Source organism: Crocodylus siamensis, chromosome 5 (genome assembly GCF_052110815.1).
Source record: "Crocodylus siamensis isolate JL-2025a chromosome 5, ASM5211081v1, whole genome shotgun sequence".
Lineage (NCBI taxonomy): Eukaryota > Metazoa > Chordata > Crocodylia > Crocodylidae > Crocodylus > Crocodylus siamensis.
The window spans coordinates 76074206-76100495 of NC_143399.1; the positions used below are offsets into that span (position 1 = coordinate 76074206).

At 43.8% G+C, this 26290-nt stretch overlaps 1 protein-coding gene across 2 annotated transcripts in view; it reads left to right on the top strand.

The window, feature by feature from the left end:
• LOC149864300 (poly(rC)-binding protein 3-like) overlaps window positions 1-26290 on the top strand; it is an 895303-nt gene that overhangs the window by 404922 nt on the left and 464091 nt on the right. The gene's annotated exons all lie outside the window — the stretch shown is intronic.

Consider the following 26290-nt stretch of genomic DNA (forward strand, 5'->3'; position numbering starts at 1 on the left):
TTGTGATGGGGGCAGCTTGCTCTGGAGCCAGGGCAGAGCCACAATTTGTAGCCTGAATGCTCTGGGCAGGGGTGCATAGGCAGGGGATCACAGCTCTGCCTCTGCTCCTGACCAGGCAGTCACCGCTGCAAGGAGCTGGGGCAGAGCCACAATCCCCTGCCTACACATCCCTGCCTGGAGCATGCAGGCTACAGATTGTGGCTCTGCCCTGTCTCCAGAGCAAGCTGCCCCCACTGCAGGATCCTAGCAGCTCCAGAGCAGCTCCCTGCTCTGCTGCCTACCCTGCCAGTAGGGCTGGGACTGATCTCCATGGCAACTCCAGCCTTGTACTTTCAAGGGGGGGGGAGGTCTCCATGGAGACCAGCCCCAGCCATGTGCAGGGTGGCTGGAAAATGGAGTCTGCTGCCAGCCAGATCCACCTGCAGGCCAAACTTTGCCCGTCACTGCCTTACCTCCATGCTGGTTTTGTCCTACCAGCTCACTCCCTCTCAGGGGCTGCCTACCCCTCCTGGCTCACCCACCCACAGACGAGGGTTTCCCTCTGCAGGTATCTGTTGCTTGAGCCCTCCCAGCCCAGGTTTCACCACAGCATCCTAGCCAGACACAACACACACAGCCCAGTCGTTAACCCTTTATGTGCTCCACTACTTCTCTCAGTCCCAGCGAGGCTACCAGCCTTGCTTACCCACCCCTCCCGACTTCCTCCCCACTCTTTCCCTGGCACCTGTGTCCTTGTTGCACCGCTCCAAACCCATTGGGGGTCGGGGATCAGCTTCTCATGCGAGGACACAGGCACTCCCCCGTCCTAATGCTCTTCTCTCCAGGCAAGTTTCAATACAGTCTGCCTTGGCTTGGACTGAGTCTGCCCTCCCTCTCTCCAGGGCTGTAGCCCCCTCCATTTTCCCCTCCTCTGAGCTTTATTTTTTCTTTTCCCTCCCTCAGCTTTTATGGCTCAGTAGCAGCCAATCAGAGCCCCTGGTTTGCAATGCCAGCCTGGTCACAATTTAAATACTCCGGTAAGAAGCATACATCATGCATGGCATACCTCCCTGTCTGGTGACATGCAGCCTCTGCAAAGTTTTGCCATCCCTTTCTTGCAAAGCTCTTCAGCACAGATCACCCATGTGGCTTGCAGCCATGCAGACTTCGCATCTGTTACATATGAAAGAAAGTTATCTGATTAAGAAGCAATCCAGATAAAACTTGGGTGAGGATGGTGGATTTAGGAAACCATTAGAAGTGAATGCAGAGATATCATCCTCTCTGAATGGGGAGGGAGGAGGTCATTCAGTCATAGTTTTTAAAGTTCATGACCCAAGGAGGGCTTCACATCCTCATGAGCCTCTATATGATAGTACAGCAGTAGTGAGATTTTTTTTCCCAGTGTGCACCCAGCTGGAAGGTGTTGACTTTTCCTTGGACGTCAACTTGCCAGCATTGCCCATGCCTTTGCCACCACGCTGTACATGGAGTTCCAACTTACATCTGTTGAAAAGCAAAGTCAGTGGTATACACTCTCATGGCAAGTATCCCAGGGTCTATATTCACAGTCTCTGTTTCTAGATGAAGTGTGCGATATTGGTTTTCAGTAGTCTGAACCTGCCCATCCTTAAGGATAGGTTGCAAAGGTTGTGTACTTAATAGGATTTGGGGGAGGATGGATGGAGATGTGACATAGATATATTGGCTGGTTAAATAAATATACTCCTGTTGCACGTGTGGGTTAGTGGTTGCTAGGTAGGTTTTTTTATATAAAGGGCAAGTCTAAATAACTGTTGTGGCTCATGCTTTAGCCATTAGTTTGCCATTTTTGTTTTAAAATCTAATTAAATAAATGAAACATGCTGTTTTATATCCATATTGTATAAGCCCTGTAATACATATGTCGCTAACTGATCTAGTCCTACATGTTAGGTTATAATGCATCTGGGATTCATTACCCCTTGATATCTTAAAATGTTCATAGTATTCTTTTTCTCTCAAGGGTAGGCACGTTTTGGCCTTTGCCTTATACATAATTGATGGGCTGTGCATATAGACTCAGGCATATGCTGCATGGATGTAGATGTCATTATGGTTTTTTATATTTTATATTCACTGTGAAAGTCGCTTTTGTCTTAAGGTACAGTAGCTGTTCAACTGATATTCTCAGAAGAATAGTCTGATATTCTCAGAAGAGTAGTGTGATTTTTAACAATGCCATTGACTGTCCATGAATTATTTATGGTTATGTCAGTCCATCTCTAGTATTACGTTCTGCTTGCAGTGCTTCTGAAATGGCTTTAATGACATTTCTAGCTAAGCAACACAGAATGCCATATAAAATACTGCAGGTAGTAGTGCCTCCTGTTTACTATTTGGAAAGTTACTTGGATTAAATTGCCTTTGTGCATTTCTACAGGATGGCATACATTTCTAATCTTGGCCTAGCTAGGTAATCACATATTCAGGTCCTTGGAAAATACCAAAGATAAGGAATCCATCAGTTAATGGCTTCTGGACCAAATATAATGGATTCTGAGCTCATTAATACTAGTATAAATGGAATCGCTGCATTGTAGTTTCTTTGGATTTATATGATCTCAACTGAGATCTGAATGTAGCCCACCATTTTTATTGCAGTGGATATTTTTATAAGCTGAAATTCTCAACTTCATGTCCAAATGGCAGCTACAGGGTATGGAAAGAAGGGGTATTTGTTTTGTGGGTTATTTATAGATTGTATTTGAAGAAAATAAATGATGCATCAGAACTTGCAGAACAGAGTGTAAAATATGAATGACAAAAATAAGTCCCCTTAACATCAGTTTTGTACCAACCACCTTATATTCAGGGTGGTATTAAATGGTTAAAGTTTAAAAAATAGAGAGAAATGGTGACAATTTAAATGGTAGCTACTAACAAAGCCTTTATTGACAGTGCAATTAAGGCTAGAGAAAAAAGTTTACTGCCTGAAGCAGTGATGAAGACAGGTATATGCTGCATCCTGAGCTCCAGAAGCTGATTAAGTGAGAGATACCTGCTAATGAAAATAAACTGAGTTTTCAGCATTGACTGTAAGCTGTAGAAGATGCATAAAAATGTGTCAGGAAAGAGAACAATGGGGCAAAGCTCACAACTCTGTAGTATTACCTGAAATTCATTCTTGGACCCTCTAACACAGGCCTGGCTTACAGAGACCATGTGTGGAGACTTTTATGAAGGACGGAATGACCATCAGATTTCTTTAGCTAGTCTTACTACCAGAGACCTAAGGAGCACAGTCAGATGTGCACCTCCCTGCTATAACTGAGACTGCGTTGCAGGAAACGCTTTGAGTTACAAGGATCCCCCAGACCAAACAAAAGTTCACTTTTGGTTCCAGGGGAGAGGGGAATCCAGCTGCTGGCTACCAGCTTGCAGCCAGTTTCCTTTAGCAATGGCCCCTCCTTCCTGTGAGGCGGCAAAGTTTTCAGAATGGGAGGGTGGAAAGTGAGCAGCAATCTTGTTCTAGGGCTTCCCCAGCCAGTGCTGGAGTGGAGGGTGGGTGAACTAGAGTCCCCACACCTCAGGGGTCAGGGGGAAAGGGCTGAAAATGCACGTGCCGTTGATTTCTTTGGAGTGAATTCACTTTTATCCCAACTCTGATTCTCTGCAGTAAAATGATATTTATTGGTAAATGTGTGATTTTTTTTTTTTTTTAACAAAAGATTAGTGCTTTCAGCCCTCCAGAGAGGGCTGAAAAAACCCCAAACTGAACTCCCTCTGCTCCCTTTCCCCACCACTCTCATTCAGAAAACGGTGACAGGCTGGGGACAAGTTTCTCTCTGCTTATTACAGTAATTGCATTTCCCCTCCAGAGTAGTGGGTCTGGTGCAAGAACTCATCAAGAACTCAGTGAACAGCTGTTCATCAGGGCACCCCTGGGGAAGACCAGGAGTAATGGATACAAATTCCTGGAAGGCCGCTTCAGGCTGAATTCCAGCAAAAACTTCACAGTCAGGGTGTCCAGACTGGAATAAACTTCCTCCAGGGGTGGTGCAATTACCTACCCTGGAAATCTTCAAAAGGAGACTGGACGGTCACCTTGCTGGGATCATTACACCCCAGTTGTCATTCCTGCCTGGTGCAGGGGGTTGGGCCCTTCCAGCCCCTAACAATCTGTGAATCTATGAAAGCAGTTCTTAGTGCTGTGAATATTTGGTATTCTAAGTCCTTCAGCCACTCTCACCAGAAAAAAAGAAATAAAAATACATTGTGTAGTTTCCTATGTGAAGTGAATGTCCCAGTCGCCAAAAGAAAAAAAAGGGGTGGGGAGAGTTCTGAAGCTCGGTTTTTAAGCAGCACTTTTGGTATTACAGGAGTCCAAAGATCATAGTTCAGTTCTGGCCTTTTAGTCAAATATAGAAAATGTCCTGAATATATCAACTTCAGAGTGAGGTTGAGATTCAAACCATCTTTTCTATATATCTCTAGTACAAACTTAAAATAACGTTACCCATTTTCATTGGTGGGGTTGATTGACATTAGGATCTTACAGATTGTTTCCGATGATTGTAGAGTGCAATGCATCTTTGATGCAATCTTATTTATTTACATAGTGCGCGCAGTCTCATTTCCTGAAAAACCAATATACCATTTATTCCTTTGCTCACAATTCTAAATCTCTTTCTAGCCAACACTTAGCCCAAAAGGGCGCTCGCTCACTCACTCATTCATTCACTCGTGCACTTGTGCGCTCTCTCTCTCTCCCTCTCTCTCTCTCTCTCTCTCTCTCCCTCCCCCTCCTCATTTTCTTCCCCATGGACACACTACCAGTGCTCTGTGACTGCATCTGTTTCTTACTTCCTTCCTTCCCTTGACTTCTGTGACATTTCTGTCTGACCTACGTTCTCTTTCCCCTCCATAAACTAGTGGTAAATGGTTAAGCTAAATGAGCAAAATGTCATAAATAAAAAACTGCAGAAAGAATAAATGTATTGAAATCTTAACCTGAATAATGACCCAAGTGTATGGCCCCATATGCTTAGCTTTTTCCCAATAATGCACTGCGGTGACTATATCTTTGCAATTTATTTTTTTTTAGAGATTTCGAGGAAAGGTTTGTTTTCCAAAATCCCTAGCAAAAAATTGTCCCCAGAAGACCCTGTTGGCTAGCAACCCACAAAGAAAGGGAAAATATAACCAATAAAACTAAAGGCAGTGCTCTGTATGTAGCATGGATGATCACGTGTACTTCTAAATTGTGGCAACACTAAAAAGGCAAAGTATCAAAATCTCAGGACCAATATTATACTCCTTTAGCCACCACTAATTTAATCTTTTGTTCAGTTTTTAAAAAAATCACACCACATTTACCAATAAGTATCAGTTTACTGCAGAAAATCAGAGTTGGGATGAATTCACTTCAAAGAAATCAATGGCATTTGCGTTTTAATCACCAAGCAATGGTTTTACCTCTTAACACAAAATATTTTGTACTTATAGCCCAGAGGGTTATATTTAAAATAACACATTTGGAATAGGCTTATAAGAATTACATTATGAAAATAAAATGTTAATGAATGTGGCTCCCTTTAGGAGTAGCCAAATTAGTAACAATTCTTACAGAACTTGTAACAGAATTCTACATGTTTTACAGTCTTAGGCATCTAATCAATAATTTTTGGTAGCAATATTTAACATAAGGGTTATAGGTAAAAAAAACCTGATTGCAATTAAAAGTTGAATGCAGGGCCAAATGTATAATAGTACTATCTCAGAACAACTCAGTAGCATTACCGCAAGTCTACTGTGTCAGTTATCATAAAAAAGAAAAACATCCAGTCTCTACCAAATAAAGGGAATTCATAGCAAATGGAAGTGAACACTGACATTCTGCTGTTATTCCAATTACTGTGGGAGTCTATTTTCAAACTATAGTCGGTCTTGTGCTTTCATCTGGCACAATACATCCTGCATTCACTATAACTCCAAAATACAATCACATTACACATGTAGCAAGCATAGTATTTTCAGAGAGGTAGTTTACCCATGTTCATCTGAAGTCACGCAAAAGGCAATGTAGGCTGGCTCTTGACACTCATTCAGAGAGGCATCAGCTACTTTGTCCAACTGACATCTCTGAAGCCAGGGCATTTAAGCCAAGACAGAACTATTTGTAATGTGTAAAAGTGTATACACAACTCCCTTTGTCCCTGCACATAACCTGACCAAAATCTCAGTCTATGGTAGAGTCTTTGCTGCCTAGTACAGCTCCTATGGATGCTATTACTTGTTCCAATGCAGGGAGGGTAAGGTCAAGCCTGAGCCATGATCAGTCTCTTCTCTGGCTCAGCAAGGGGCTGGTTAGGTGTGCAAAGAAAGAAGGATGCACTCTTTTTAAGGTGGCATCTTCCATAGTTATCTGAATTTTCCCTCTCCTGAAGAAACTTTGGCCAAGCTCGCCAGAACTCTTGGTAGAGCCCTTAGCTGGAGACAGTCCTTGAATATTCAAAGGAGATTTTCCAGTTTATACCAGTGAAGGACCTGCCCCTTCCCTCTCAGTACAGGCCCAGTGCACCCTCTTCAGTGTACCTGGAACATGCAGGGCACATTCTTGTCCAAAGGAGAGAAAAAAAAATCTACTTTGTTAATTGAATGTCCTCCTGTGGTTTAAGATGCAGTTGCCATAGTCTATTAAGAACAAAATGCTCCTTTGGGAAATGCTGAGAAAAAAAAATCCATCCTCCACCTGATATATGCAAGAGTAGAATTCAACAGCTGTACTTCAAAAGCAGCTGAAATGTGCACCTTGTCAAGAGCGCAGCTCTCCATGAGGATGCTGCCTTGGCTTTATTTGAAACAAAAGGAGTTTTGAACTGACAAAGCTTGAAGCATTTGAATATTGTGTACTGCTGAGTGTGTATGGTAGATCTTTTACTTGTCAGGAGGTATGCACTGAAATAAATGCATTCTGCATTTCATGAACATCTAGTGAAGTGCAAACTGTGAAAGGCACCAGATGAATTTGTCCAACTGCTACCTCTGAGAATATGCCATTTTATCCTCTGCTTGGCTCTCCAGCTTCCTTGCTGTCTCCCCATACTGTGTTTCTAGAATATATTCTGTATCTTAAAATGAACTATGTGCCTTAATCGTTTTAAGGCAAACCAAAGCCCAATATAAATTTAAGGTCCTTAGAATGATCTAAGTAATTACATTAGTTTAAACTGACAAATACATATATATATATATATTTTTTTAAGGAAATCAAGAAGGCTAAACAGGGAAAAGAAGGCATTTGCCTTGCTTTCAGAATTTCTTAAAACATATTTGCATGGATGGGGACAGAGATGTATTCATAAGTGTGCATGTGTGCAGATCTGGAAACAGTTACTCAACTGCAATTCTAACAGATAGCAGTTTCCCTAAGCTATTTGGTGCCTACTAAGTCAATTAACATGATTTTTTTTTCCAATATTGGTACAATTCACTTCACTAAAAATTATAGCAAACTACTATATTCACTCGAATCCAAGCTGAGCCTTCCCCCTCTCCCCCATTCAACAAGGGGGGGCAACTCTTCCTTGTCTTAGTTTTTGGCAGAGGGTGGGGGTGGGAGGGAAAAAGGAGCTGCAGCTAGCTGCAAGTCCAACTGACCCTGGATCAGAGTCAGAGCTGGAACTGTTGCCTTCCCCCACCACCAACCCTTTACTTCTGCCTCGACTTACCTTCCCATCCTTGCTCCAAAGAATACTATACTCTGGACCAGAGCATGAGTACGGAGCATCCAACCCCTGCCTGGCCATGCGGCAGCGGTGGTGGTGGCAGCAGCTGTGGCCCTGGCCCTAGGCCCAGAGCCGGAGCTGCTGCCACTACAGTTACTGCAGGCAGAGACTAGAGGCAGTATGTGCTCAGCGTTCCCTGTCCCAGGCTGGAGTGGGGCTCCAGGCAGAGCTTTTACCTTACCACGGGAAGGTAAATGGTGGTGACGCTGGTGGAGGGAGCAGACCAGCAGCGGGAGGGGGGGGTGTCAGGCAGTAGGGGGCCAGGTGGGAAGGGCAGCAAGGGTGGGGAGCACAGACAACAAGGGGCAAGGGTCAGGCCATTTGACTCTCCCACCACAGTTTGATCCCCTGCTTGTTTGTTGTGTTGCAGTGGTGGGTGGGGGTGGATTTAAGATGACCCTCTAAAAATTAGATTCTATACATGGAAAATAGTTTGTAAATGTAATTACTGGGGTGCCCAGTTAGTACCTGCTTACGCCTACTTAGCACCTATTTACACCAGTTGTGAGAACGGGCTTTCAATGTGCACAGGAGCTGAGCTAAAGTCACATCTTTACCTTTAGCTTTGACATAGTCTGATGTGTGTATTTGTGCAGCCTCATTCATTTAGCTCTCTGCATTGGTATCAGTTAGGAAGTCATTGTGCAAAAACTCTGAAGACTCATGTTGCTTTATAACAAAAAAAAAAAATTGGTTAAATTTAGGGCACCTGCTTGGCTTCCAAAAGTTTTTATAATCAGAAAGATTGAAAAAAGTGGACACCCTTCCCAACAGAGTATTTACATCACCCTGCCTAGCCCACTTCACTTTCATATAGCTGAAATTTGACTGCCCTAAAATGCTGATCTCCTTTCTAAACTGATTTGCTTGTTCTCTTTTATGAGTTAGTGGGCCTGTCTACCTGGCCTAATTACTCTAGCCTAATAACGCTGCACAGTAGCGTGCCAGTGAAAACCTGTGCTAGTACACTACTGCACAGTGTTATTAGGCCACTATACAGTAAGCATCACAAAGAAAATGTGTGCTGGTGCTACTGCGCAGTAACTGTAGTTAAACAAGTACCAAACTAAATGTGCAGTAACTACTGCACATTAATGAATGTGTACACACGCCCAGTATAATGCTTTGGTAAAAATTTCTGACCAACACTGAACTGTGGAAAGTTAATACCAAAATTAAAAAGTAAAACTGGACATCATTTTTCACTAATATATCCTTTGTTTCCAATACAGATTGCATTGGGAAGAGAAACTGGAAATCAGTTTGCCAGTCTTCTCACAGAGACATGATTATTGATTTAATTATTCAAATATGGCCATGGCGGATCTGAATCAAATAATTCTTTGATGTCTAAGTACAGAATATTTCAAGTTACTTATGATGACCGTTTCCTACCTGTCCGCACCTGTCACAGATAAACTACATTTTCAAACTCTATACTTCCCTTTATCGTCAGACTCTAGGCAGAAAATAAACCAGCTGGTTGTTTTAAACATTACAGGAATACCTTTAAAACGATTTTAGCTGTCAGCACTTCAAAAGCCAATGGCAGAACATTAAAAAAAAAAAAAAGAAAGAGAATAATCCTCTTCTGCTTAACCACCTAACTTTGTTCCTCCCAGCCTGGGAATTGTCTTTAAATTGGCCTCTTATCTCCTCAGCTAGTTTCTCTAAGTAATTATCCCTCAGATTCCACGTGGACAAAGGGAAGATAAATATCCAACAACCATGCTATCTGATGGTGGTGAGCTGCTATCTTCTTTCAAGTACTTTGCAGGATGGAGGTGGTCGAAACTGAAAACAGTACAAGCTGTAGCAAGATCCTGGAAGGTACTTTACTGCTGAAGTTGCTGACTTTTGGCTTGGATGCAATAAAATATATAGGCAAACAAGGTTCTTTGAATGAAGCCGATATCTTTTATTAGATCAACTTAAATAAAAGCATGCTTAAATTTTTTTCCCCCAACTATTTAAGTTGGTCTAATAAAAGATCAGATTCACCCAAAGAATCTTGTCTGCCTATGTCCCTAGACCAGCATGGCTACAATATATATATTGTAGCCAAATTTCCCACTTCTCTCTCTGCTAGCCTAGGTGTTCGTATCCAACTGCTTATTTTGAATCTAAGATTGACATTTCCAAGAGGAAGCATAACTCTTCACCTACAGCTGTATATCAGTTTGTGAACTGCCTTGGGATGAAATGTAATTTTTCTGGGTAAGAAGTAAATCATTATTATTACCACCACATAGCACAGAATGGACTCTGGGCTTTTCTTAGTTTGACCTAGTGACTGGTGGCTGATTTTGATAGATTATTTCCTTCTAAAGCTCATGTTAAAACAAACAAAAAACTTAATCAGCAAAAGGGCTATTGCTGAAGAAAGCTTGAGCTATAGATGCCTGAAATATGAAACACCTGAAGTACAGAGTTCACAAAATGGGATACTTCTAATTAGCACTGAGGCTTTCTCAAACACAAAGAGACTTCTTTTTAGTCTCTTCTACAAAGCATACCACTAAACACTTTGAACTGGGACTAGTTACCTGGATCAATGACAACAAGAAGTCCTTTTTTAAATACATAGGGGGCAAAAAGAAGGTACTGGGTAATGTAGGGCCACTGCAAGATGCGCTAGGAAATTTGGTCGTCACACCAGATGACAAAGCTAACCTATTTAATGACTTCTTTGCCTCCATTTTCCTGAGCAGGGACCAGATCAGCCCCCCACACTGAGCCCCCCCTCAGGCCCCAGGGGAGGCACACTTTGGACAAGGGTCAGTGAGGATCTAGTCAGGGAGCTTCTGGAGGGACTGGATGTATTTAAATCAGCTGATCTGGACGATCTCCACCCCAGAGTGCTGAGGAAATTAGCTGAGGTCATTGTGGGACCCCGGCACAGCTTTACAAGCACTCGTGGTGCTCTGGTGTGGTACCAGAGGACTGAAAGAGGGGCAGTATGGTTCCCATCTTCAGAAAAGGGAGGAAAAAGGACCTGGGGAACTATAGACCAGTTAGTCTTACCTCAATCCTGGGTAAGCTTTTTGAGAGAATTATTCTGGCACATGTCCACGAGGGACCAGCAGGGGAGCTTATGCTTGGGGCAACCAACATGGGTTCATTAGAGGCAGGTCCTGTCAGACCAACCTGGTGGCCTTCTACGACAAGGTCACTAAATCCTTAGATGCAGGGGTAGCAGTAGACAGTCTTTCTGGACTTTCAGAAGGCTTTCAACACTGTCTCTCACCCAGTTTTCATTAAAAAACTGGGGGACTGTGGTGTTGACACCCACACAGTCAAATGGGTCACCAACTGGCTGGAGGGCTGCACCCAGAGAGTGGTGGTGGATGGGTCATTTTCGACCTGGAGGGATGTGGGCAGTGGGGTTCCCCAGGTCTCAGTCCTCAGGCCCGCACTGTTCAACATCTTCATCAGTGACTTGGACGAGGGGAAAAAAGCACCCTGTTCAAATTTGCTGATGACACTAAGATGTGGCGGGATGTGGGCGTGCTAGAAGGAAGGAATAGGCTACAATTTGTTACCAGATTTGCCCGCTACTTTGGGGTGTGCTCATGTATTAGGGCTAGGGTCTTGGTAATTGTATCAATGTGCTGCTTCTGTTACTTGTGTTTCTACACGGAGCTGTATCTCTCCCTTCTGCAAACCCTCACCCCCAGTGGAGCTATCTTGCAGGACTCAGTTCAGTGGGGCTGGGTTCCTCCAGTCCCCAAATCAGTCATACACACAAACACACACAGATTAACGTGACACGCCTGACCTGGCCGGGTTGATCAGCATGGACAAGCTGACACCCTCATATGCCAAGAATCAGTTCATCAGAGCAACAATAACCATAGTCAGACACAAGCACACAATTAAACAGAATATCTCTGAATCTGGCTGGGTCCAGATGATACCCTCATGGGCCAGCATTCAGTTCATTAGGGCATGTCTGAGTCAAACTGGGTCAGTCAGCCTGTACAAGCTGATCCCCTTATGTGTTTCGAACTCAGCACGTCCCAATCTTTTAGTCTCTTGATGAGCAGACCCCACAGTATTTCTGGGCTACACAGGGAACTTTAGCTTAGGTAAGAGGGGCGTTGCTACAGAGCAAGTGGGGAAAGAGAAGTAAAGAAGGCAAAATATACCCAGTTACCACCAGTTTGACTATAAAAGTTATTTATTGCTAAGTAGATGAAATATATATTGACACTAGTAGTGATAGACACGCAAAGGAAAAACAAACACAAACAGTCACAGTATACCCTGGTTTCACTAAGTATTTGGGGAAACTTAGCTCAAGCTTAACTAATACAGTTCAAGTTCAGAAATCTATGCTTAGAGAGAGAGAAGAGAAGAGAGAGAGAGCTGGGATCTCACCAGTCCCAGGCACTCGGGTTGCAAAGCTGGCAGGTCAAAGTTTTCAGCACGATCCTTGAAGGGAGATGATCTTCCTCCTGCAGCCTCTCCAGAAGAAAGCGAGTGGTGGCAACACACATACTGCTGCTTCTTTTACAGATTTTTATACCCCCAGTTCAGTTTCTTTCAAGCATTCTCAATATTGTAAATCAAATTGTCTTTTCTGTTGACAAGGGGTTATCTGGGTGGAACATCTCAGGAACTTGATTGATACTCGGGAAACACCTATTTGGAGCCAGCTTGACATTCCTACGGATAGCAGATATACTTGATGGGATCTCTCCTAGTGTCTTCAGAAACAATAGATTGTGGCATCAGGGTTTTTGGATTTTTACTTGCTGTGAACAAGCCTCAGCTTAGCATGACTTTTCCAGATCTTACTTTTCCAGTCTTTTAACAGACTTAAGGCAATTATTGGCGTGTTCATAACCTGTTGTGCAGAGGACTTCCACCAGTCGTCTCGGGAAAAGTATGACAACACTTGTGGACAGGGCTCCAATGGGCTGGACACTGTGATGAACCCTGTACCATTGTTCAAATGTTGCCCATACCCCTCTGACTCGGTCTATTGCCTTAGCATTCCCTAACCCGGCAACCGAGTTGTAGCCAATTAAGTTTACATAGGCCTCCCATAGTGGGACCGGGGAATGTACGGCCCGAGATGCCCAATAAACTTACTTTTGCTTAGAGGTGTGTGTGTGGGGGGGGGGGGAAGGAAAAGTCCTTTGTAAATCCAGATTAGAACTGGTCTGATAAATGCTGAGCTGGGTGTGGGGGTTGATTAGCATTTGGAGCACAGATTCCCCATCATGCAGTGCTCCCCTGGTTCTCTGATCCCAGAATTCACTGCAGTCTCTGCTTCAGGTTTTCTGTTCTCCATCTCTCATGTAAATTAATGGTCATCTGGTCCCATCTCAGATGCAAATGAGACCTAGAGCAGTTGTTTCACTTTTGTCACCCTTATCTGGAGGGTTTTAGGTGTGTCTTGCATTGCATCTTAATCAACTTCTGTTTGTGGGGGGCGATTCTTTGTGAGTCAGACAGTCTGTGTTCTGTGTCAGTGCTCCCCAAGAACATGGAGCTGACAGGTAACAAATTGGACCTAGACAGGTTACAGGGGTGGGTGGGCAGACGAGAATAGGATGGGATTCAACACTGACAAGTACAAGGTGCTGCACCTAGGGAGGAAGAACCAGCACCATACCTACAGGCTGGGGAACTCCCTTCTCATCAGTGCAGAGGTAGAAATGGATCTTGGAGTCATCACTGATGCCAAGATGAACGTGGGCTGGCAGTGTGGGGATGCAGTCAGGAGGGCCAACCGCACCTTTTCATCCACAGATGCATCTCAAGCAGGTCCAAGGAGGTGATCCTCCCCCTCTATGCAGCACTAGTCAAGCTGCAGCTGGAATACTGTGTCCAGTTCTGGGAGCTGCACTTCAAGAGGGATGTGGACAACTTGGAGAGGGTCCAGAGGAGGGCCACTCGCATGATCAGGGGGCAGCAGGGCAGGCCCTACAAGGAGAGACCTGAACCTATTCAGCCTCCATAAGAGAAGGCTGAGGGGGGATCTAGTGGCCTGTTACAAACTAGTCAGAGGGGACCAACAGGCATTGGGGGAGTCCCTGTTCCCCTGAGCACTACCAGGAGTGACTAGAAATAATGGTTACAAGCTGGCAAAGGGTAAATTCAGATTAGACATCAGGAGGTGCTACTTCACTGTCAGGGTGGCCAGGATCTGGAACCAACTTCCAAGCGAAGTGGTGCTGGCTCCTACCCTGGGGGTCTTTAAGAGGAGGCTGGATGAACACCTTGCTGGGGTCATTTGACCCCAGTACTCTTTCCTGCCATGGCAGGGGTTGGACTTGATGATCTGCTCAGGTCCCTTCCAACCCTACTAACTATGAAACGGGTGGTTCTCAGCCTTAATCGAGGCACCCCTCCATAACTTTTGTGAACTTAGTGGTACCCAATTTCAAAAACTAGTTCATGTATTACAGTGCTTACCTCCTTGGAGAGGGGCATGCAGTTCATTTACGAAGAGATAATACTGAGTCTGTTTACCTGCTTATCACCTGACAGCACAGTTCCCTGTACCCTGGTTGAGCATTGCTGCACTAAACTCTTCACACAGTTGGAACTGAAGTCAGTAATTGAGCCTTTCCAACCATTTAATATCAATATAATTAACATGGAGCTCTCTATTCTGCCTTAAGACACACTCTTGAAACCCCAACTCAAGTTGGCTGTGGCCATGAGTGACTGGTGCCTCCTGAATCTAGGGGGGCACCAACCCTACCAACAGCATCAGTGTCAGTCATCGGGGGGGCACTGGCAACTACAAGAGAAATGTAGAGAAAAATGAATACCACTGTACATAGTCTTCATTGATCTGATGAAGTCCTTTGATACAGTCAACAGAAAGGACCTTTTTACTTTTACAAAGAAACTGGGTTGCCCCTCCCAAACTTCTGAACATCATTCACCCATTGCATCAAGGTATGAAGGAAACTGTACTGTATGAAAACAAAGAATCAAGTACTTTTGACATTGACAACAGGGTGAAACAGGGGTTTGTCTTATTCCTCATGCTTTTTAACATCTACTTATTATTCCTGCTCCTTCACGCGTTCAAGGACAGCAATGATGGTATTTATCTTTGAACCAGACTAGATGGAGGCTTGTTCAACATTGCAAGGTTTAGAGCAAAAACCAGGGTTCAAAACTGGTTCTGAGAGATTTTCTGTTTGCAGATGACATGGCCTTGGTTGCCCATAGTGAATCTTCCCTGCAAAAATCTCTTGGGCAGACTTTCTGAGTTATGCAAGAGCTTCAGAATGGCAAATAGTCTCAAGAACATTATGATCACATACCAAGGGGTGGAAGAAGCAACACCTGAAATCACTCTGGAAGTAAATCTCTAGGTGTCATTGACAGTTTTTGCTACTTGGGTTCTACAGTCAGCAGCAATCTTAACCTGCAGACTGAACTGACCAACAGACTTGGAAAAGCAGCTAAGAATGTTGTACTGTTGCAGAAACATGCATGGAATAACAGCAAACTATCAGCTAATTGAAGATGAGAATCTATGCGACTTGTGTGCTGTCATCCCTGCTTTATGGTTCAGAAACATGACCAGAGAATGAACAGCTTCCACATGAGATGCCTGCATAAAATCCTGAAAATAAAGTGGGAACACAGAATACCAAACACAGACGTGCTGGAGCACATAGGACTGACACACTTAGAAACCACTATCAAGAAGAGGAGGTTGTGATGGATCGGCCATGTCAGGAGAATGGAAGACTACCTCCCCAAGAATATTTTGTACAGTGAGATCCAAGACAGCTCTAGAAGGCAGCCTCTCCCTCTATGGTGGTACCATGGTGTCTGCAACAATTATATGAAGTTATTCAGCATCAATGTAGAAAGCTGGGAGTAGCATGCAGAATCCCATCCAATCTGGAGGAAACATCTGGCACTGGGTGCAGCTCAACATGAAGCAGCTTTGATCCAGAGGATGGAAGCAAAGTGAGAAAGAAGAAAGTGCATGCTGTAAATTTGGACTCCAGCTCAAACAACATATGGATCTGTGAAATTTTTAAGAAGCTGTGTCTCTCTCAAATTGGTCTCGTCAGTCACAAGTGAATTCATCAGACATCTGACTAGAGCCTTTACGTGTGCACCATGATCAAGAGGATCACTGGTTGCCTACTACAAACCATAATAAAGGAAAGAGTTTATGCTTTTTAACCCTAGAAACACAGCTACACTGGTTGGAGAGGAACAATGACTTCAGCCAAGATTTTTCCACTTCTTCCCATGTGTTTCCAGGGAAGGAGTAAGTTATTGGTCTGTTTCTGAGTCCCAATGTCTGGTAGCCTATACAGAAGGTAATTCTTTCCCTCTTGTGAAGGTGTCCCCTAAATCACAGCCTAGCACTCAGTTTTTATTCTCTCTTAAATAGTAAAGCAGTAAATAATTATAGGTAACTTAGGGAATTCTTTCTATGGGATTGTACAGTGAAATCAAGGCATTGCTTCATTCTGCTTGTTTCCAAATACTCTTCTAGTCATAGGTCATTTTTCCCTAAGGCAACATCATTGCTGTTAGCCTGTTGCTCATCACTTGCAAAACTACTGTCCATAAGGATGTGGTGCTTCTGGAAATGAGTGTCAAAAATAGTATATTAGCAAAAAAAGAACACTCATCTAGGAAGAACCACAGACATTTTGGACGTGATTACCTGCATGTACCTGTGTTAGCTTTACTCTCATACTTAAATGTCCAAAGCATGCTTGATTGGTAGTTCTTAAATGTGTCCATAAGATGATGGACAAGCTTGACATACCACTGTAATAAAAAAACACTCTGACCAGATACATATTTAGGATGAAAATATGACATGTACAAGTGAAGTTGTGGGGTGCAAAAAGGGGAAAATGTAATCTACTTCCAGTTAATATTTTGAAGCAATTAAATATGCTAATCTACCAACCAAAGAATATAAATAATTAGTTCCACATCAGGAAACTTCTAAACTTTAGCATTGACATTTTGTTTCTACTGATTATTATTTATTAATCACTATGAGAACTAATAGCTGAATATTATGTCTATTCCAGTCGGACAGCATGAGCAGCAAACTCCCTCATTACGCTATAATGTATTAAGTTTCTTTTGCTGAAACTTGAATTTATGGGCATTTATTTTATTGAGAGCTAAGCAGATCCTACAAACTGAGGATTAATTTGCTGCATAGACCCCTGTGTTCTCAGACAGTCTGATATAGAATTGGAGTCTTACTATCCATTAGGCCTGATTCAAGTCTTGCTGTAATCTATAAAAGGTATTTCCATTACTTTCAGTAGGATTTGGATTAGGCCCACATATCTAGAGTAACAACAATGTTTTTGATCACAAGTGGGAAAGTTTGTAGGTGGAGACAAAGGAAAACAAAGGGACAAATTTAACAATAATGAAAAAGGTGGTGTAAATTATGAAGGTCAAGGATGGTTGTTTTGAGTACTTTGAACTTTGAGTAAAAATGTCCCAGATTAAAGAGCCCTCTATCCGTTTGGTATTCAATATCAATTCTGGAGGAAGGACCATCCTTAATGAGAGCCAGGATGGCTGTAAAAAAGTAGAGAACAGACTTGGAGAAATGATGTATCCTTGCTTGACCCCAGTTTGGATGACAAATGGATCAGTCTCCCATTCAATCTCTCATCCGGATCTACATAGTCTTTCTCTTTTGAGGATTTACTAAAGATTCCATCATCATATGCATCTTGGAAATGTATCTAGTAGGGCTGTGCAAAGCTTCAGTCCTTGATTCGATTCAGCAGAGATTTGGCCAGATTCGGTGGCTGCATCTCCAAATCTGAATCAAATCAGAGGACCCTTTAATCTCTCTGAATGGAATCAGAACCCTCCAAATCGATTCAGAGAGATTCAGAAAGATTTGGAGATTCAAACATAACCCAGTTTTGAATGTTTTTTCTACTTGTCTCAAGGTAGCAGGGCTTCATGAATGCCGAGATGCTGGGGTCCATGGAGTGTCCCACAGAAGCACAGGGGGCTCCCCAGCACACTCGGCAGCAGACCCAAAAGTGGACCAAAAGCACTTCAAGTCCACTTCCGAGACTACCGGGGAGCGCGCTGCCCCCCCCCACCCCACCAGTTTGGTGACAGGTGTCTCCTGGGTCTGGAGGGGCACCCAGGGTTCCCCTGCAGCCAACTGAGGAGCCCAGTGTGCTCCCTGGCAGACCCAGAAGTGGACTGAAAGTACTTCCGGTCTACTTCTGGGTTTGCCGCCGAGCACATCAAAGGCCCCCCTGCACTCCTGTGGGTTGCTCCATGCACCCCAGCATCGCAGTGATCATGAGCTATGCCTGCTACCTTAAGGTATGTAGAAAAAACTTTAAAAGCTGTGTCTGTGTCCAGATCACTGATTCTCTGAATCAGCATCGAATCTTCAGATTTTGATTTGGCCAAATCGAAGCAGGGACAGTTATCTGAATCAACTAACTGAATCACTGTCCCTGATTCAGGGTGAATCCAAACTGAATAGGGCCCGCTTCACACACCTCTAGTATCAAGTATTTTCTGACTTGGAGGGTTCATATTAGTCTGATCAGATCAAAGAGGCATGGATGTCAGCTTAAATAGATTTAGGAATCCTCTGAATAAGTTAATGGGTTTTATTAGAGTTTCCATACAAGTCTTAGGGTCATATGACAACTGAGAAGATTCCTCTTTCTTTTCTACAGAGTATCTTTATCAGTCGTTACAGTGTACGATCTTACAGTGCAGCTGCCTCCTGTATTTGTCCTGTTTCATTAGTCCTGGGTCCTGTCCATGGAACACAGAGTCCAGAAAATGTAGTTGAGTTCATTGTATTACTCATTTTCTCCAGATTTCAATTTTACTTCCCCCATGTCAAAGTCTGCAAAATTATTCTAACCTTGTGACATGTTTTTTTTATAGACTTTCCAGAAGCCAAAAAGGTCCTTCACAAAATGTTCATCTCCATGTTTTGCTGAATCCTCCTTATTTTCCTTTGGGAGATTGTTGTTCTTTGAACAGTGGAAGCAGTATCATCCAGATGGCATGATAAAAGGTGTCACCTTGTACCTGTCAATTCAGAATAGAAATTCCTCAAATTTACCAGCTGCACCTTGGCCTAGTTGAAGTCTATCCTTCTTCAAGACAACACCTAAGCATATATTTAATTTCTAGCATGTGCTCATGTTACGTTGTCTTCTGTGGGACTGAAACACACAAGTAATACTGTTCTAAATTGAAAATATTTCTGCACCAGTTAACTTGGAAATGTTAATTTGTACAGTGGGACTGCAACAGGGAACCCCAACCCTGTTACAGGGAAAAGAGGGCTGGGAAAGAAAAATTAGCAAGGCCCCTTTAAAACCAGACTTCTGGAGACTGAAGGGGGAAGGATTACTTGCAGCAGAGAGAAGTCTTCCCAGAGCAGCCACAATGGTAGAAGTCCTGGCTGAGCAGGAAGGGGCAAGCTGCCTGCTGCAGGTGAGAGCAGAGACCTCACGAGGAGAAATGACTGGGCTAGGAATTCAACCCCTGTAGAGCTTAGCCTGCAAGCAGCCAGCTGCAGAAAATAATACTGAGATGGGAAGGAGAGATTAGCACCCTCTGGGTCAGGTAAACCAGAAGCCCAGTCGGCTGACCAAGTGGGAGGGACTGATTGGAACATAAACACTCCTCCAGGACAGAGAAGGGCGACTGGTCTTTGCAGCACCCTCCAGGAAGACGAGGATGAATGCAAAGCTAGCAAGTGGGGCTATGGCCCAAAAGGAGGATCTGCAGTTGGTGGAGAGTGAGTGTGAGAGTGAGTGCATGCATACATGGGAAGCACTGAGGACTTATGTTATCCCAGGAGGGGTCCTGGGGGACTGAGTGTACTGAGAAGATTAAGGACCATTTATGTTGACCCAGGAGAGGCTCAGAGGAGTGGATGCACTCTGAAGACTGTTTACGTGAACCCAGTAGGGAGTCTGCTTTTCTTTTCTTTTCTTTTTTTTTTTTGACCTTTGCTTATTTGTTAGTAATATCCAGTGCACTGTGATGGCTTGTGGGGAGATACGGAGGCAGCAGAACAGAGTGCTCAGCACCCTTTGATTTTTCCTTTTGTGTTTTTTTTATTTACTTGTCATTTTTTGTGGCTGTTTCTGGGAGGGAGATCAGCAGATGCTTTGCCTGGGTGGGTGCCCAGAAGAGAGCCAATGCCTAGATGGGCCAGAGGCCTAGAACAAAGCAAGACATGCAGGAGCCTGATCAATGGCTGAAGCCCCAGCCAAAGACAGAGGCCAAGGGAAAGAGGGGTAGATCCCCATGTAGGCTATCTAGACTAGTAGCCTGGGAACAAATAGGGGGAGAAGCAAGGCACCCACAGCTGAGCTCTGGTTACCCAAAGGCAGCCGGCTAAAACAACATATTAGTTTAACATCAACAGGCAAGTGGGAGAGAAGAGGCATATTAGTGGCCTGGGGTAGGTACCACCAGGAGGCATCATGACCACCCCTGGATGTGCTCCCCATTACAGGGACAAATATACTACTGTCTCTCCTTATCCCTCCGTTCAGCCTCTTCATCAAAGGCGACATAGAGGCACCTCATTCTTTCAGCTGAGTCCATGAGACAGTTCTGCTCCATCTTCTCCAGTTTCTTCAGTTTGATTTGGTGTCCTCAAAGCTAGGCTGCAAACACAGAGGCCACATCTACATGTGCAGTGGACTGCACAGTTTTTACTGTGCACTATTTTAGTACTTGCATAACTACACAGTACCATGGCCACATGGGTTTTTTCCCCAAAACTACTACACAGTAGCTTGTTACTACTGTGTAGTATCATCGCTATACGTGTAGTGCCTGGCAATGAGCTGCAGTGCAGTAGCTCGTTGCTACTGTGCCATAGTGTCTTGTGTAGATGCACCCAGAGTGTAACTCCCACTTTTTCAACAGGATCAGAAGTGAATCTCATCTAAGCAGGCCATTTCTAAAAAACAGCAGGCCAGTTTCCCATATGCATTTGGTGCTGAAAAGTGGGAATCGGAGCCCCCCCATGCCAGTAGGGAGGCTCCAGTATACCTGCCCAACCCTCCAGGGGGCTAAACAGCCCCCAGATTGAACTCCCTCGACTCCCTTTCTGCCCTCTCATTCTGAAAACAGCAACAAGCTGGGAGCTCCACAAACACAAGTCACAAAAGACTCTACCTTTTGAAACATCTTTATCTGATACCTCATCCAATGAGGGGTCAGATTTTCACTCGCCATTTTTGAAGCTGTGCCCAGGGCTGCAGCGCATGCAATTAAGTGGCAAAATGCACATCAGCGCCAGGAAAATGTCAGAAGTGTGTTTTTGAACTAAAACACATCAGAGGTGTTTTAGTTCCGAAGCACACCGCCGCCATTTTCAGTGCGCTGACATGCATTTTGCGGCTTATGCAACTGCACATGAAGCAGTGCAATACATGTCAGCTTGTGTGTGGAGCAGACTCCGTTAACTGGATGAATATAATTGAGTCAGTTAATCAGGTCTGCTCTGACCCACCAGATCTCCAGTGCGTAATGGGACAAAAAGGTACAGTCTATGTATAAATGCCGCTAGACTTCCCTCCCCACTGGAACCAACAGTGAACTTCTCTTTGGTCTCGGTTAACATGGTAATTCAGAAAATTTTACGGAAATTGTTTTGAGTTACAGCTGGGAGCTGCACTTCTGTCTACACCCTAAGACACATGTATTTATTTTCTGGTGAAACGTAAGACTTGCTAAAACCTTTTCTAGGTTCAGATCTATTAAAAGCTCTAACATACACACCATCCAACTTAGGAAAAAGAAAGTTTCCACTTCTGCAAACTCATAACATGCAGTTTGTCCTGCAGTTACAGCAGTGTTTTCTTTTCAAATGCTTTGTCTTGTGAACAACACATACAAAAGAAAAAAGGAACAAGATGCTTTTCACTTTCAAGAACCTACATTTTTATTGTATCTCCCCCAATATCCCTATGTTGGGGAAGCTGCCATTCTCTTATGGCAGTTTTCACATAATCTCTCTTTTACATAGAAGGAAACAAAGCTGTTGTGTAGACACCTTTTTTCCCCAAGGGCAAAGTTTAAAAATAGATTAGCAAAATCCCCAGAATATGAAAGAGGAATGAGGGAAGGTGAGAGACAGCAAATGGGGCTCTGTCTTAGTACAAAAGGAAAAAGTGAATAATGCCAACAGAAAAAATACACCTTTGAGGTTAGTCCCATTCTCCCGACCACTTCTTCTCCCTGGAGAGAGAGGCATGTATATTCATGCACACTGTTGTGCTGTATTGCATTCAGTTGCAACTAGGTACCTTCTTAGCAGCCATAATGCTGAATCTCACACTGTAGAAGTAAAAGCAAGCTTTTCTTTGTCAAACTGAAATGTAAAAAAGGATTAAAAGTACTGGGAGTTTCAAAGGAACAGAGGAAGTGTCAGGAGCTCTTTGGTGGAGAGCAGATGAAAAGCTAAATTAAAGATACTAGCTTCCTCTAGGCAGTTCTTCCACTTCTATTAAAATACGTATCAGACTAGTATTATCTCTTTAGGGGAGAACCTCATTGCTGACAACCCTCACAATATCTGTTTTTCCTTAAAGCTCTAGCTCCTGGAGTCATTTCATTGCCTGTTAATCTCAGCTTTCTTTTTCAAAAAAGGAAAGTTTCTAGCCCTTCTCCTTGCAGAAAAAGCTTTTAAAAGTGAACTGTAAAAGTCTGAAAAACCAGAACAACTGCCAGGAGCCCTAAATATAATATATTTGTTTAATCCTGATATTTAAAAAAAGTGTAATTTCATGAATTGTTTTAGAACCTAATTCAATTCTTGAGCCTTTTGTTTGGCAAAACTGAAATGTGGTGAAAGTAAGATGAAGATCCTCCCTCCCCCTCTCCCCCCCCTTTTAAATATCTGTTTTTACAGTTGTTGCCAAAAGAAACACAAATCCAATATTAAGAGATACTTTGGACAATATAGATTTGCATACAGAGTTAAATATTGGATTGGCAAAACTGTATTTTGTCTTTTAACCTGTCATGAATTCTAGGCAATACCTTAGCCTTCAGTGGGATCCCACAAAGTGTTAAATGAGTGCCAACTTTGTTCCATTGTCTCAGAGTTTAAATCCTACCTGAATCACAGAGATAAGCTTGACCAAAGAAGCACTAAACAAATCATGTTGCAGTGAAGAAGACAATCAGGGTTGGTCAACTGGCATTAAGTGGCAACCTACAGACCTCATCAGTGCAGCTGCCAGAGGCACTGCATTTATGCGGCTCTGGAACCCAGGAGGTGAACGCCACTGTTGCTGCTTGTCCCCGCAGCACCATATTTGGAGTCTGGCAACTCAGCTCAGTGTCAGGGGAAAATGATGGGGCAAGCAGCGTTGGCATTCACCCCCTCAGGTCTAGAGCCACAACAGTGCAGCAGCTCTGGAAACTGCACTGCAAGCTAGGTAGGTTGCCCAGCCCCACAAGAAAACTTGCAAGCTGGATCTGGCCTGAAAGTAAGTAAGTAAGTTGGACAGCCAGAAAGCAAAAACGATAATTCTTCATAGCTTTTGTCTAATCGTCTTGGAGACATGAGTTAGCAAAGTATCTGAGAAGCCCGCAAGACATTTGGGAAAAACCATGGGGCAAGAAGAATAAGCAATTTCTTTATAGCCACAGCAAGTTACTGGCACAGATGGGGAAAAGAATACAAAATTGGCTTTGGTGGTCCTATTTGCATAAGGAGTACTGGTGTGAATAGTGGGCTGCTGGATTGGAAACTTAACTTTATAATAGTATAATATTCTATGGTAAGGAAATATGCTGCTGTGTCCTGATATGGTATTTCCTTGAGAGAAAGAGAACTGTTGAAATAGTCCAGTTACGTGCCAGAAGCCAAATCAATGCTGAGGCAAGAAGATGAATAATTTTACTGGATAAATATCTTTTAATTATTCATTGAGGTGTTCATTGGAACTTGAAGCAGAAGTGATAATTACTGACTGTCAATATTTACAGAAAGCTTGTATTTTATATGGCAAATATGGGCTGACAGTGAGACTGACCCTGTTGCTGCAAAACTCCTATTGGCATCAGTGGGGCAGAAATATTAGTATCAACAAACAAGCAACTAGATTGTGTGTAAACACCAGAGTTGTGATTACAGCTGCTCAGTATAAACAGAAGTCATTCAGTTCTTTTTGAAATGTTAACACTATAAATGAGCTGTTTGTCATTTTAATTTTTGGTTATTAAGGGCCAGCATTGTAATTTGGGGAACTTTCTGCTTAACACACAACGATGGGGATTTATTATAGTGCACCAAGTCAGGAAGAAGAGGTAGATAAGCCACTCTTCAAGGAGGTGACAACATTAGCTATGCAATGGTACTGATGGGAGACGTCTATTTTTGGACATTTGCTGGAAGAACAATACAGTCAAACATAAAATGTCAAGCCTGTTCCTAGCTTCTCTAGATGACAACCTTCTGTTCTTGACAGTTGAGGATACAACTAGGGGAGCATAAAATCATAGCAAAGTAAGGCTAGAAGATATCTTGAAAGGTCACCTCATCAACCACCTACCTAAGGCAGGATTATCCCTATCCAAACCATGCCATACATATTCAATATTTAACCTATTAGAAAAATGACAGTCAACCCAGACATAGACATAAGACATAACATCCTAATGTGCCATAGGTAAAGCAGGAGGACCACAGTGGCCAATGTTCTGCTGCTGCAAACTTGTTAAAGATACATTTGAAGGATCCCAGGAAGAAGAAAAAGTCAGTTTAAGCTGGATATCAGGGAAACCTTTCTTCACAGTTAGAACAGTGAAGCAGTGGAATAGATTGCCTAGGGAAGCTGTGGACTGTCCATCATTGGAGGTTTCAGGCTTTGGTCTGGGATGATCTAGGTGTAGCTGTGCTTATACTCTTTTATTCTCCATGCTTTTGGGCTTTGCTGGGTGCAGAATGGGGCTAAGAGGGAATGTTTTCCCCCTGTAGCAGGTTTCAGTTCTAGGGAAAGCCTTGATGCCCCCTGGTGACCACACACCCCTTGCCTTGCTGTAGCTCTAAGGTACTCTCCCCTCTTCATTCTCCTGCCATGCCTTAATGTACTTATTTGTTCATAAGAAAGACTGCTTAATGGGTCATAGAGCAAGCTGAAGTTCCTTTAAAAGCCACCAAGTCCCTCCCAGACCCCACCAGTCTTGACCTTGCCCTCACACTAAGTGCTCTCCCTAAGCTATTCATGGCCTCAAACCTCCACTACAGACATGCCCATGCCTCACAGGTGTTGCTGTCCAATCAGTCACCTTGTGTTGGGTCCTCAGCCTCCCTGGCCTCTGCCCCTTTTCTCTTGCTTGGCCACCTAACCTAGGTCCACCCTGCTGGACCTGGCTTCTGGGCTTCAGCCCTGCTTCCACTCTGCTGTGGGCCTTCTGTCCCTGTCTCCACCCTGCTCTGCACTTTGGGCCCTCTGGCCCTGTCTCCCTCCAGGCTCTGGGCCCTCTAGCCATCTCTTCACTCTCTCATGGCCTGAAACATACCTATCCTCACCAGGCACCACTGGGACCTCCATACCTCCCCTAAAGTCCCAACCCAAACTACTGGTTTAACTACAATGAAACAATAAACCTTCTGGCCATAACAAACTAAACCTACCCCAGATGCAAACAACAGTAGCTTACTGATTGTGTAGTAAAGCTTCCCCTTACCCTGGAATGCATCTCCCTGTAAGCCACCAGTGTCTTACTGGTAGTCCCCAGGGCAGTTCAAAAATCAGCCAGGCATCTTTCTGCAGTCTTCCTGACCATGAGCTCTCTTCCCTGTGGTATGCTGGAACAGTCTGCCCTTCTGGCTCAGACTCTGGGCTTATTTGCTGTCTAAGCCTTGTGCCTTCTAGTCAGGTGGTGTCCTACCCACAGGTGTTCCTTCTTAGGGCCTGACAGCTGCTTGCCACCAATCACCAGGGAAATAAAACCCAGGGTTTTAAATATGCCATGCATTTTGCTTCCCTGGCAATCAGTGGCAAATGGTTCAGCCAGTGAGTCCCCTCTGCCAATCGGGGGTAGGGGTTGGGGGACAAGCATAGAAATGAAAAACATTAAAGGAGCCACTGCAGGGGGCACTTCTGATGTGATTTATGGAGATCCCTACCTATCAGCTGCAGTTTTTCTCCTTACAGTAATAGGAGCCCTAGGCTCCCTGTTACACCCTTCTGCTATTACATATGTCCAGATTTTTCTTATGCTTTCCTCAGAAGTATTGGATGGTGGCTGCAGCAAGGCTGGGGATTTTGATGGGGATGTGCCAGTGTTCCTGCTGGGACTTTACGCAGAAGTTCCTGGCTCAAAGGTCTTGCCCTTCAGCTCATTCAGACTGATTGCCATATTTGGGGTCAGGAGGATATTTTACCCCACGGTTAGACTGGTATGGACTTTGGGGTTTTTTGCCTTCACTCATGGCCCTCCTCCCTGGATCTCACAAACATTTTTTTAACAACTTTTGCAAGAGCAGGATTTTGGCCACCCCGGTCCTTCTGCTTTACCTGTGACAGGGT